The sequence below is a fragment of the Pygoscelis adeliae genome, unplaced genomic scaffold (assembly GCF_000699105.1).
Source record: "Pygoscelis adeliae isolate BGI_AS28 unplaced genomic scaffold, ASM69910v1 Scaffold57, whole genome shotgun sequence".
In the NCBI taxonomy this organism is placed as follows: Eukaryota; Metazoa; Chordata; class Aves; order Sphenisciformes; family Spheniscidae; genus Pygoscelis; species Pygoscelis adeliae.
Genome location: NW_008825615.1, coordinates 589461 through 604056, shown reverse-complemented (window position 1 = coordinate 604056; position 14596 = coordinate 589461).

Below are 14596 nucleotides of genomic sequence, written 5' to 3'. Positions count from 1 at the left end.
CCGAATGGAGAAAGCTGTAAGTAGATGTTACTGCCAGTGGAGAAATTTGAGACCATTTAGCTCATTACAAGTATTACATGTGGTAGTACATACACATTTCACAGTGCTGCATACTCTGTCACCAGCAGAGACAGGACTGGGATAACATTTAGTAGGTTGGGGAGAACCAAAAAGAAGATTTGGAGCAGCCTTCCTAAGTAAGAATCAGCTTTCCCCCTGCTTGAAACATCAAATTGCTGGGTCTTGAAATAGGCAGCAGCTACACTGGGTCATATGATGAAGGCTATGTCCTGGAAGTGTGCCTCTGAACAGAGTGCTCTGCTAGGTGTTAAGCTCCCCACCAGCAAGGTCCTGCCATAGGCTCTGTGCTGTTCTGGGTCTCACATGCCAGCTGAGGCTGGTCAATGAACGACCAAGGAGGCTGACCTGATGCACATTGTCACAGAGCAGTGAAAAACCTCAGTCTTCAGCTGCAAATGAATGAGCAGCAGGTTTGCCTAGCACAGAGTTGAGAGCCAGCTGTGTGATGCTCGTGTCCAGCTCAAGAGATTTGCCGCACTACTGAGATAGAGAAGTGGTACGTTAGCTCAATGGACTTCTGAAGAGAAGAACCAAAAGCATTTTGGATTACATCAGCTCAATCAATTTTAACAGGACTTCTACACAAAGCACCCACTGAAGCATCTAGAGAGAATGGTTGTATACCTGGTTTATAACCTAAATTTCTAAATATTCACTTGCATAGTTTCATTGCTGTTCCAGGGAGATGCTGCAGCAGAAAGATCTTATGCAAGCATGTGACAGGTTTACAAATGTTTCTCTGAGTCCCAGATGTTGAAGAGGTCAGAGAACTTCCACATGCAATTACATATCCAGTTCAGCTGGCAACTGCCAGCAAGGTAAATGAAAAAATCCCAACCACCCACTTATTCTTTGCTAAGCACTGTCACATATCACCTCCTCCTGTAAATTTCCGGTGTTGCCAGGTCTCATCTATAGGAAAAGTATAGTTGGAAAAGTACCACAGCTTCTTCTAATACGGTACTCTTGTGTTTTTAGTGAACTCCAGTATCAGGAAGCATTCCTCAAGTGTGTCATGAAACATGAATTTCTTGCCATATTCCTTAATTGGATTGCATTTTGATTAACCTTTTAACCAATAACGCAAGACGTTTATATTTTGGGATTATCTGTCTCAAAAACAACTCCTCCTCACAGATCCCACTTTTTCATAGCCATGAATCATGACATCACAGCCATTTCCATGGAAAGACACTTACCTCACAAGCTTTGTTGCATTATCAAACAGAAGCAGCTGGGTAATGTGGGTGAATAATCCTGTTCTGTATATTCAGCAATAGCAAAATGAATACTGAAAATTACTAGCAAACTAAATAGCTACTTCTATAAATACTCTTTTCAAAAGTTCACCCTATTTTAAAAGCCACTTGTTAAACGCTATTTGGTATATATATAAAGACTGATGGATGAAGACCAAAGTCCTTGAAGCAGACATAGGAAAAATACCTCATAGCTAAGAGTAAAGTAATCTTCCTTTTCAGTTTGCCTTATCTGTATGATTTTTTTTCCATCGGACATGAAAAGACATTTTGTTTTCTATTGCTACCAACTGCTTGGGCATTTTGGTTTAAAAGAAAAATGCAAACAAGTGTCCTGTACATCAGTTACCATAGCACTTTCCACCACTGCCTTCCATTCCTCTCAGTGTTGAGAGGTGACATTAAGCCCCTACTTGGATTTAGAGCCACACATTTTCTCCACAACAAATGGAGACAAGTAGACAAGTGATAAGCAGTGAGTGATGAGCACGAAAATCTTTTCTGGACAATCAAAGAACTCTGTTTAATCAGAATCAGCGGAAAAGGATGTGAGCTACAGTGGGAAAATACCTCAACAATTTCAAACCAACCTAATTGAGGCCAAATGCAAAGCTGATACCAGTGAGAACAACACCTTGAAAGGAAACAAATGCCTTTCTGTACACCATGATCTGAGTTGCTTGGGTACTCAACATGATGATCCACCATGTTGTTATGACTGACGATAGCACTGTTAACAAAAGAAGAGAGCCCAACGGCATCAAGGCATCATGATACCACTCATTCTTAGAAAAGGTATCCTGCCCTACAAATGGAAAAACTTTGTGCTGCTGAGACATGTCCTGTCTTTGTACTTAGAATACAAGGTAACTTCCTCCAGGAATTAAGGCATACCATGCATATTGGATGCAAAATCCAAGCCAATGATTTGTCACTGAAGGCAAATCTGTCTGCACATGGAGAGAAATTGTGCACCAAATAGCACTGAAAGCTCTGGAGGAGATTTTGGATAATAGAGCTATTCCCCTTCCTTCAAACTGAAACAAATGAATGGGATCTTTTTCCCCTCTTCTGTCTTGAAAATATTAGAAATCATTACCAAAGCTTGGCTATTACATTCCCCATGCTTAAAAGACCCTGTTTTCTTCTCCGTGTGAAAAGAACGTTGAATGCATCACATTTGCTGCTGAACAAATGCAGTTGCCAGTTCTCTTAAATGCCAGCACAATTGCTTTAGCAGAGTTAATAAGGGAGGTGGTAATCTGAACAGCCTTATTTTTGTCCTTAGCGTTCACCCCAAAAGGAAATGTGTTTCTTACTAATAATAGTGTATGTGACAGAAAATACCAAGTACATGCAACTGTTCCCATTCACTTGCCAAAACGGATAATTCACATCAGGGCTTAAAAAAGTAAAACAAAACAAACAGAAAAACACCCCACGTAAACAAATTAACCCTTCCCCTCCTACCAGCAATTCCTCTAAACCTGAAGCTTGAATCTAAATTATTTTGCCAGTGACCAGAGGGTGAGTTAAAGGGAAGAAGAACAGAGCTCGTGTTTATATTCCTTGAGGACCATGTAAGAAACCATCCTGTCTGCCACATTTTTTTCTCCAGCCAACCATTAAGTGCATGCTGCCAGTGTAAACCAGACCTGTGGAGGAAACAGCTTATTCACACCCAGGTTTTTTCTATCCATCCATTTTTTTGTAGTGCCCAATACGATTCTGACAGGCTCAAACATTGAACAGTCATAAATCCACTTTCCTCCTGCTTCCCCCCGTGAAATTGTGTAACTGGGCTTGAAAGCAGGGAGGATTAATTGAAATTTATTAATAAATGTTGCAGGTTTTTGTTTGTTTTCGTTCTGATTTCTGAAGCTAAATGTACTCACAGTCACACTTCCAGGGTTTTCTGTAACCACAATGACAAGGAATGACGTTCTTTACACCCCCTTGTTTCCAGTGGCTGAAGCTGTAAGGGGGGGAACAAAAGTGATTCAGTATCATACAACTCCAGATGAAACTGAGATGTGGCAATGCTGCTGCTCTGGTAGTTCAAGCCCAGTATGCTTAAACCACAAAAACCCAGCATACAGCCTTCCAGGGTGCTGGAAGTGAATGTCACAACTAATTCAAGGGAAAAAAATGGTCTGAGATAGTTGGATCAGGGTATATGCCTGCATCTCATTAACAACTTGTCTCATATTAGCAACCAACTCTCAGAAAAAAGTTTTCTGCTGAAAGTTTAACAGCGTTCCCTCTGCTACATAATCAGGTCTTTCTTCCCCTAACTGGGGAGACTTCACCCCACCAGGAGAACTGTGCCAACAGAAAGTAGCAGGGGGACCCTGTGCCTGGGCTGCCTGATAGGCCTCCAGTTGCAACGTGTTACCAAGAGCTGGTTCTTGCAGGCCAGGACATGGGCCTGCAGGTTGGCCCAGCTCAGCGGGGTCCACGGCCAGGCAGGGAAGGGCTGTGGGGAGCTGGAGACCAGCCCTGCTGTGGAGTCACTGAGGCAGGGGCTGGCAGCCCCAGGGACTGACATGGGGACTTAGGCTGTGGGCAGTGGGGGGAGCCCCGTGGGGTGGGCAGGGGCAGGCAGGGTTGGCGGTGCCCTCGGGGCTATGACACAGTCTGGGGCAGTCCAGCAGTGGGACTTCTCTCAAACAAAGGCTCTTTTCCCTTCAGGAGGGAGGAAGCATATAGACTTGTTTCGGTGTTTCGCCATGCGCACACAGATATCTGAAGATATATAAAGCCTTCTCCCTGAGCAACTATATAGATACCCCTGTGCGAAAGACAAATTACTTCCTAAATAAACCCCGTGTTTAATGGGGGACCAGGGGCTTGTAACAAGTACACCAAATCCACACTGTTTGCTACAGGGAACTCACTCTGTCTTTTATTCACCCTTCTGGCCACAGTGTCACAACGGGAAATTGTAGTCCCGTGCTGTGAGTATTTTCCTCCATGGAGCAAGACTCTCTAAACCCTCATGAGACTCTGACTGAATCCACTTAATATCAACCAGCAGCTTAGCAGTCCGGTCCTGAAAATCCATTTTTGACAGCCCAGGACCTGAGAACAGGTTCTCCCTTTCCTCCCCGTTCGTGCTTTTTGGAGGTCAGCACGCTCCCCGAGATCAGGCATCCCCTGCTAACAGGAGCTGATCTGCACTGAGCACCGGTGAGGTGTCTACTTAGCACATGCAGGACTTGGGTATGACGGGTTCACAGACAGGCCCAGGCCCACTTCTCAGCTCCCCTCTGCCTGGCAGCTGGACGCCAAATCCATTCTATTTCTCTCAAAGGCTCATTTTATTTGTGCAGCAGGACTCCAAAGGCTGACCACAGCACAGGTCTGAAGCGTTTCTAGTCTCTGGTTCCTATAATATATTTATTCCCTGTAGGAGCGCTGTTTTCCAGTTTAATCCTCCAGAAAGAACATGCCAAAATAAAGTAAGGAGTAAAGGCTTACTAAATAAAACTCTTACCCTTGACACATTAATCTTCAATAGTAGAAAGCTTTATCAACCAGTAGTGGGAAAAGAGCTGATCCGAATCCTTCCTTCTCTCCCTGCTTGGACAGGGTCGGTCCAGGCAGTGCTCAAGCCTTCTCTTCACTCCAGGCCACTTCAGAAACACTTGGCTGCGATTTATTAAGGACAGTTTCTTTTAAAACTGTCCATGTTCTACATCTGCCTTGCAAAGCAAGGATCTTCAAGCTCTCAGCTTGGCACACTCGGATCTACTCTCCTACAAGGTTGGAAAGGCCACTAGTGAACATTCAAAGGCAATGACCTATGATGGCACGCTCATTCTGAGATCTCTTTGGGGCATCCCACACCTCAGTTTGAGTATACAATGGACAGAATAAACTGACACCATATAGACCAGCTTAACACCTAGACAGAGGCAGCCTTGCAAACCAAGCGTTGCTATCAAAATAACATTCATTGTCCAGCAGAGAAGTATCTCCCATCTGTCACAAATAGACTTGTATTTATTCACCCTTCAGTGAGCTCCAAGCATTAGCAAAAAACAGGCCAATCTCCACAGCTGACTAGATTTTGGGGGAGGTGGTGAGGATCTGGGATCTACAGAGCTAGAGATATGCCTATGGGCTTCTGCGCAGTGTTCACAGCCCTTCTACCAAAAAGCATGGGGCACCAAAATCCTGCAGTGAAAAAAATGCCCTTATCTCATATGTGTTTGGAATGAGAGGCCAGCACAACCGACAGCTTTCTGGGTGCCCGTCTTACACCAGCCCTGGTACAGGGATGATTTCCCATGGTTGGGTAGCAATGAGGCAAGCTTATGGCCTACGTGGTAGGAGAAGTGGTCCCTTTTCAAGTCATTCCTAAAAAAACAGACACAGGTAAAATCCTAAATATTTGGGCCATTCCTAGTCTCATTAGGCTTACAGTCATTCCCAGCTCATGTATAATCCTAACTAGTCTAATAATTCTCATTGTCAAATGTAAAAATGCAGTATTCAAAGCCACCTTCTTATTTAAGACTGAGAGTTTGAAATGGGGAGAGTGCTAAGAAAAACAAAACAAAACAAAACAAAACAGAAACAAAATTAAAGCTCTGTATGCCTTTTTTTTTTTCAGTCACTGAGCATTTTTTAGACTCTCTTTCATCTTCTTTCCTTTTCAAAGATTAGTCTATTTTTTGCTGCATTTTGAAGACATTTGTTCAATGTGAAGTAGTGGCATGGCTCCCTGCACGGAGAGCTGTCAGCAAACACAAAGAGCTGCCATGCAAACCAGGCCCCACATGAAAACTTGCAGCATGTCTTGGGGAGCTGTCTCAGGGAGCAGCCATTTTCTGAGAGGAATGTTTTCTCCTTTCCCTGTTTCTTTCACCGTCCATGTTTTTATGGGAGCCCTTTTAGCACAGTACTTATTTCTGACTCATACAAATCAGCTCCAAAGCTTGGGTAATGCCAAAAATGGGCTATTCATATTCATTCACGCTCTTGTACGCATCTCTGCTCTCATAAAATGGAACATGTGTCTGATGAGCTTATTTACTTTCTAAATGTGTGGCTAGGAAGGATAGAGAGTGTGCAAGATATAATGGTAGTAGCACTGGAATAACATCAATAAGGCATCTGCAAATAGAAACTTCCCAGTTTGCCTGACCTCTGCCAAACTCTGTGCAGTTACAATGGTGTGTAAGAAACTCGTTGGTGTAGATTTTATTGTTATGCCCTTTAAAATACACAAACATGTGCTCCGTTGGTTAATTCCCAAAATAACGATGCTGCTCGGTACAGAGATGACTCATTCCTAAGATGCCACTTGACTGGTTGCTGTTCATTTCCACAAGGAAGAAAATGGTTAAGGTCATCACCTGTGCTGTCAGGTAGAGCCCTGGACCTTAAGGGACTCCTTGAGTACCCCCATCTGCAGCAGGCTGAGTCTGCTGTGACTCATCCTGCACACAAAACTCACAGTCAGCTCCCATGCCACAGCCCTGCTGGCTAATGCAATACAGAAAATGCTTGGGGAGCAAACCTCTCCCACTCCCTGGTGTACACGTGACATACACCACCTCCCAGCACTGACACAGACTCTCCCAGTGCAGAGGGGGAGTGCTCACCATGCTGGGCTGCAGCCAGGAGAGAGTCCCCTTAATAAGACCCCATACTCAAAGGGAAGATGCTCCCCACCAAGCCGCCATATCTCAGGACCCCACACCTCAGCAGCGGCCCTTCTCCTTTCTTCCGCCCTGCCTGCCCACGTGACAGGCTACAGTGCTTTGAACTGCTGCAGATGCCCAAGAGAAAGGCACCTGGGAGATGTGTCTAGTTACCTTGGTCTGTCAGTGGGGTACCGTTTCCTCTGCAGGGCACTAAATAGCTGCATACATTAGATTACACCATAAAATGGCAAACTGTTTTCCCTCTGTCCCTTTTATCTGTTCACTTTTCCTGTTTCCCACTGAAGTGACAGCATTATATAACATTCTGGTTCGTTTCTTTTTGAAAACAAACAAACACACACATCAAGTTAGACAAACTTTCCCTCCTCCTCCCCTCCCTTCCCCTCCAGTTTTCCCTTCCCTTCCCAGGGACACGGAGAAAAAAAAATTTTGCTCAATCCCAGCTGAAGATAAGGAGCACGGGGGAAACCTGAACAAGGAAGAGCCTGCTTTCTCTATTGCCGTGGCCTGGCAGGAAGCTGATGCCCCAGTACACCTCCCAGACACCACAGCCTTGCATAAGAAATCAGCCGTGTGGCAACCTTATCCTCATGCTTGCAGAACCTGAGGGCAGCTCAGCAAGCTGGTTGTGTCACAGGGGCTGGGAAATGGCATCAGTACCTGTCAGTGTCTCTACTCTGATTTCTTTCATACTCCCCCAAAAAGGTTTGAAAGTCTCCAGCACCCTGCTAACACACTGCAACATGATTGTTAAAGCCAGGCACTATAAAATATGCAGCACTTTTTGCCAGGATGTTATATGTTGCACCTTCTGTCTCTTTTATGTCTCGTAAACCTCTTGGTATTAATAACATTTTTTTAAATAGCCTTCAAGTTTATTTCTACATATGAGGAAAAACACTGTTATTTACCAAAGCTGTGATTTCTGGTATTGCTTTTATATAAATCATCTTCTCCTTGCTTAAGCCAGTGAGGATTCCAGAGCTAAAACATCAGGTGACACCACAAACCTCTCTTCATGTGATATAATATCAAAATGTGCACATTGGTTAACTGATCAGTCCTCACCCCTTTCTCTCAGATCTCTCTTCGGCAATAAGCAAGCATCCTAGATAAGCCAATTCCTACCAAGATATCACAGCAGCAAATGACATCCCTCTCCTTTTTCCAAAAATAAGGAACATGATTGCAGGTTTTGCAAGTGTGTTCTTTGCCCACATTCCTGACATGGTGTCCCCTGTGTCACAGGGATACTTATATTTGTGCTAAGAGTATGATGTAATTGAAGAGCAGGATTCTGGAATATCCTTAGGGAATTGTTTTGTAAATATGTATTCAGTGCTATAAGTCCACTTCAAAGGTAAAAAAGAAAAAAAGAAAGGAAAAGGGAAAAAAAAATTCAGCTCTTCAGAAGTATTTTTATGAACCTCAGGGATGAGTCATCTCTGGCAGAGGAGATTTAACAGGATACAAAGAGGGGCTGACTCCACACCGAAGCAGGGAAATCACCGTTCCTTCAGTTTGATGGCTGATTTTTTTAACTAGGGCTCCCCTTACCATCACAAAGGGCCCGCCCCGTACATGACTGACAGACAGTCCTCTTTGGTTCCACGTGATGCATGGCCAACCTTGCTCTTAACATGGGCTGGGGGTGTGAAATAACAGTGACAGGGATCCTCTGCTACCTGGAGAAGGATCCAGAAAGGCTCTTTCCTCCCCCCCGTCACCCCGCCCCCAAAAATGCAGCTTCTCTGATAAACACCCTCACCTTTCTTCATCAGGCACGGGAATTCAGTATCAGAGCCACCACTAATCTCTCAAGTACCTTTCAATCTGCTTGCTACTAGGGCACTAAGATTCCTCTCTACCTCTGTGGCAGACAAAATGAGCTCAAATTTACGCTTTCAGGGGTGTAGGTCAGTTCCCTGATATATCTAGACAGAAGCCTGTAATCACTTGAGTTTTTGTCCAAGTGAGAGCTGAGAACACGCTGCATTTCTTAAATCTGCTTATTAACACGATAACGAATCTAACGGATGCCTTCAGATGTTTGAAAGCTGAAGGCAGGAGCGAGCATGCATACACATCAGGACAGCTACATTTTTAAGCCAATTTGCTACTTGCCTAGAATTAAAAAGACGATGACAAGTCCAGATCTGCAAAGAGTTTAATGGGAGCTAGCAAACTCTAACTGTGGCTGACAGGGCAGAGGGGGATGACGTCTCCCCTACCGCACATAGGATTTTCTGTCATGCTCTTAAATCTTTTGAGTCTAAATTTTAAATAATGTATTACAGTCTGCCATTTTAATGTTTGCATACAGATTTCTGTGACAGAGTTGCAAGAATCCATTCCGATTAGTTTTTCAATCAACAGGTAAAAGGAAAGACAAAGTGTTCCGAGCTACTCTTTCAATGCATCTAGCATTTGTAACAGCAGAAAGCGTATTCTAGGAAAAGCCCTGGTTTTGATGTGGACTCAACAAAATCTTCCAACATCTCACTCAAGACAATTTGGTAAGAGGATTTTGCTGAGTGAAGAGCAGAACAGTCTCACCTCCCTTGGTGGAAGGACCCTTTCCAAGTGTGAGTCAGGAACAGCTTTTCCGTTCTTCTCAGCACTGAATGGCAGTCGTCCACTTGGCTTCCCAAAAGTCCTGGCCCAGAGCCGACACTGGAGTGTTACCTGCATGACACACTCAATCCAGCAGGGAGGGAAGGGCGAAGCTCCTTCCTAACACCAATACAGCACACACTTTTCAACAAACATGTAGGTTTAGTTGCTGACTCCACACCTGGAGTGTGAAGGAGGGTCCTCAGAGGCCCTTAAGCCTTCTCAGTTTTAGATCAAATTGCTACTTCTGGGGTAGAAGCAGTGTCTTTCCTGCCCAAGGCATAGCTATATAGTGCCATATGAATAAACAATAAAGCAAGGCAAGAGGTCAGGGAAATAGAGCTCTGACACCTCAAGTTTGGATTACTTACAAACTGCATCAATTCCTGGCAAGGCTGACCTAACTCATGATCCTGAGAGCTCAATAAATTGAGTTCCACAGAGTTCACCATGTAATGGTTTTCTGATGAAAACTTTAAAAAACGGGTCTTTTTGCTCTCCACAGCTGTATAGTTCTAATGGTGTTGTATAAGCATCATGATTTCTCTTGCTGCTTTAAGCCAAGTTTCTTTGCATGCCTCCACCATGCTATGCACTGAGCTTTCCTTGGTTTTGCTTTCCACCCCAGAGGAAGCTGTGTTTCCACGATGCATTATTAAAGTGCGTATGTTTTTTGTGAGCTACCCCGGTACCCTTCAGTAGGGAGGCACAATCTACATGTAAAATAACATTGCTGTGATAAATAAGGAGAATTCAAGACTCTGGCATCTTTACTGTATGTATGAGATGTGCTTGGATGCTAAAAGCTATCCTCTTTTGCATGTAAAACACTAGTACCTTGTAGTTTCTTCACTGAGATCTGGAAGTACAGGAACAAAGTCTGACTTCTAAATGACTAATGCGTGCGACTGCACTGCAAGCCTGAGAACTTCAGTCCGCAGCCACCTGAAAACGACTGACTGGCTCATAGCAAACAGTATTTAACAACGAGAAGAAATGCCTGAATTGGAAAACGATCCTACCCCATCAGTTGACAGGAAGGTTATGAGGTGTTTTGCTCATTCATAACACACAAAATGTGAGAACTGGGAGACACAGAGGCGGAAAACCTAAAATGCTTCACTGGCATTAGCCAGGCATCTCGTGGCGCGATGGGTATAATTCCTTCCCCGGGAGAGCTCTGCGGGGACCGCATACGAGAGCTGTCAAAAGTGAGGCGGCAATGACCCCGCTCTGCGGCACTCTTTTGACTTAATAGGAACAGCTGGTCAGTGAAGTGTTTGCTAGAAATTTAACAAGGCTCGAACAGTGAGAAGCATCTGCCAATAAATCAAAAGGGAGTGCCCAGCTAAATGAGGTTTAATTTCAATCCTTACCTAGGGCTGACAGATGAGAGCTTCATTGCTCTTCCGCGTTACATTAGCACACGCAGGTCCGTGCCCACGTCAGCAGCAGCTTGGGGAAGATGTTTCTGAGTGGCAGCCCAGGGTCTCGGGTTAAGCACACAGCAACCATGCGAAACTGTGCATCAAATGCACGGGCCAGTGGGGAGAGGCAACAGGGAAGTCATTTCTCCCTAATGGCACATTTTCCAAGCCATTTGAACATGATGAAAGCCACCTTGGCCACAAATGTTTTTGGCTCCACTGTGCCCCATTGCTGCCGACAGCTTGGTTCCGCTGTTCCCCGGCAGAGCAAGTCGCCATGTCAGAAAAGGCCGTGGCCATAGAGGGAGTGTGCCTGCAATGGCAGCTGGGAATAGCAAAGGGAGGGAAGTTGTCTAACGTTTCTGTTCCCTTGCCTGAGGAAGCCCACACAAAGGCCAGCTTCCCTGGATATGGCGGGTGTGGGTGGAAGCCTCCGGAAGGTCACTTCACGATGGGCTGAGGTTGCAGCGGCCCGTGGGGGGGGGGGGATCACGTGTCCCTCCCGCTTCACTGGGCCGTTTTTGACCTGGCAGCAAGGGCTAGATTTCACCTTGAGATGCTCTCAGGCGCACCGGTTGCCTTTGATCTCCTGGCAGATGAGGAAAGTCATGCTGAGGGAAACACGGAGGTGTGCTGGTTGTGCCTGCACGTCGCTCTGCTCTGCCATGAGTAGTGCTGACTTACTTTCATGTAAATGCTCAGTCGCACCTATTTGGCTTTGGAGAGAAGCCTTGTGGCTGCTCGAGGGCACCTCCAGTGTTTGCAATGGTGGCAATCTCACCCCGGACTTCGTGCTATAGCTGACCCCACTTTGCGCCCATGCCTGGTGGCATACCTGAAGGAGGCTGGCGCTTGATTACTGGCTGTGCAGCACGGGCTTCCTCACACGTGCGCTGGGGGGAATTGAATTTGCTGTGTACACGAGCAACAGTAACGTCCCCTTTGCCAGAAGGGCTCAGGGTGTGATCAATGGCAATAATCACTTTTCAGGCCTTTGGGGTAATGCAAGCCGCCAGTCAAAATTGCACGAACAAGAATAGTAAGCGGGATGTTGCCGCAAAAGATCAGCAGCAGTGGAAGGGCTGGTGAGATACAAGGGCGACAGACCAGTGCCAAGGTGGCTGTCTATGTGCCTGCATGATGCAGGGGCCTGGAGCCAGTGCAGGGCCAGGCAGCCTCAGGGTCCCCTCCCTGCCCTCCCGTGCCCCCGCCCACGGCTGGAAAGCACAGCAGAGGTACGTGGGCAGCCCACTGTGCCTCAAAAGACTGTGCTGCCCAGTTTTGCTTGCTTTTAATCTCTGACGACACACGGAGCTGCTGGGGTGTTTGCTCACAATTCACAAACCAAGATACAACGCTGGTTGTCCCTTCATCTGGGATGTGGAATGACTGCAGAGGCAAAGGAGAACATAAAAGCAGGGGGGAATGGCTGAAGGATGAGCTGCAAGGTGAATTTCTTTGGGCTGGACTGTCGCTGAATTCTGCGTGGCTGCTCTTTGCGTGGGTTGGGGAATCAGTTTGGCTTTCTTTTTCAAGTTAAATTAGAAATATCCAAAGCATGACGCGTACTACAAAGCATATCGGGGTATTTCTAGTGCATGCACAAATCCAAATAAATGCATCTGTAAGGAAAGCTGCTCTGTAAGAATTGTGACCATTGCCTCAGTTTTACTCACTGACCCCTTGAATGGAAGAAACCTCAAGAAACTTCTTGTTTGTAATGCTTTCCAGAAGTTTCAGATAAGAAGAGGCTGAAAATAGTGCACAAAATGCAAGTAGAAAGAGGAAATTGGGAATAACTGACTTATTACAGATATACTGGTATATTGACATTCCATTTTGCTTTTTATATATGAATACATGCTTGCATGCATGCAAACACACATATGCACCCATAAAATGGATTAGATTTGTTCTGAGGCATTTGACAACAGCAGCTACACTTTTTACAAGTCAGAGGCAGCCATATTCCCTTCAGAACTCATCTGGTAGGAAAATATCAAAAGCAGAATGTGCAGGCTTTTAAAGAAATGTGTAGGAGCAAAATAAGCTTATTTCTGTTTTAATCCAAACTGAATCATATGTCTTATGTCAAAGCTATAAAAAACAAGGAAGGTAAAAGAGGTAATTCTGGTACTCCAAACTTTTTTTCAAATCTTGTGTTAAATTATTTCCTTCTCTTTACACAAAAGAAACAAAAAAAGTATCAATTCCTAGCAAGGTAATTTCACCTCTTTCCTACCATTAAGAAGAAACTAAGGACACACATCCTCTCCTGGTGTAGTCTGTTACGGCTCCTCAGGATTCAAAGGAACTAGGACAGTTTCCAACAATGGAGGACATGATCTTCAGATCTTTAGTAAGTGAAAAAGCATCCTGTCTGAAACTATTTGGGAGAGGAAGCTTCTCTGGAGACAGCTAATAAAATACTTCCAGTGCTCTGTAAAGGAGATCAGTTGATTCTGAGTGTAAGGCCGCTGCCGTTTACTGCCCGGTGGGAGAAGTGCGGCAGCCCCTGGCCCTTTTCCCAAGCCCCAGCGGAGCAGGGTGCAGGTCGGATGAGTTGTCCGGCTGGCAGCAGCCGCCATCTGTCCCGTTGGCCACCTCTGCTATTACGTAATGGAACATAGCTGGTCGACTGACCGGGAGGCCCCGGGGAAGGAGGGCTCCCAGATGGCAGTCTGCTGCCACCACGGGTACTTATTACACTGCTCCCTCCTCAAGTCTGAGGAGCCTGGGGGAAGGATGGTGTCCAGAACCGGGCTGCATGAAGTCCTTAGGTGTCAGGAGCCTGCTTCCTCCCTCCAGTTTTCACAGGGACCTCAGATCCTGCCAGAGCATGGGCTGTACATCTCTGCTCTGCAAAAGTACAGTGAGCCAGGCGGTTCTGGGAAGTACAACACACTCCGCATGCACATGCTATCTGCATGGGCTCCGAATGTATCATGCAATGGGGCAGGAGAATCTCCCTGCTCTTCCCTGACACTGAAAAGATGCTTGAGGTCTGCCTAGTCAGGACAGTCAGACATCACACAATTGAGTGCAAGATTGGGCTAGGACACAAGGAGGATAAAAGACTTAAAAATCTTTAAACAAGCTGAAAATCTTCCAGTAGCCTTGGAGCCATATTCAGATAAATGACCTTAGACACTGATGCACCGAAAGGATGATGTCTGGTCCAGCGAGGATGTATAGTGCGTAAATTAGGACCCTGTAGGACACATACCTCCCACCGATATTACAGACACACAGGAGGCTGGAGGCTGCATCATGGAGCCACATCCATCCAAACAATAGTAGACTCCCGGCACTCCCCACTGACGGCTCAGTAGTTGCACTGGTACCTGAGACAGAACCTGCAATCTCTCCCTCCATTGCTGCAAATCAGGGTGAATCCACTCATTTCTCTTGACACGGTGTGATGAAAGATGAGAACAACTGCCAAAGAGGCAGGTGATGTCATTTCAATGGCACCAGTGGTTTTTACCTAGCCCCCTTCCCTTCTCAGAGCAGACAGAGCTCTTGGCAGCATGGCTTCTGT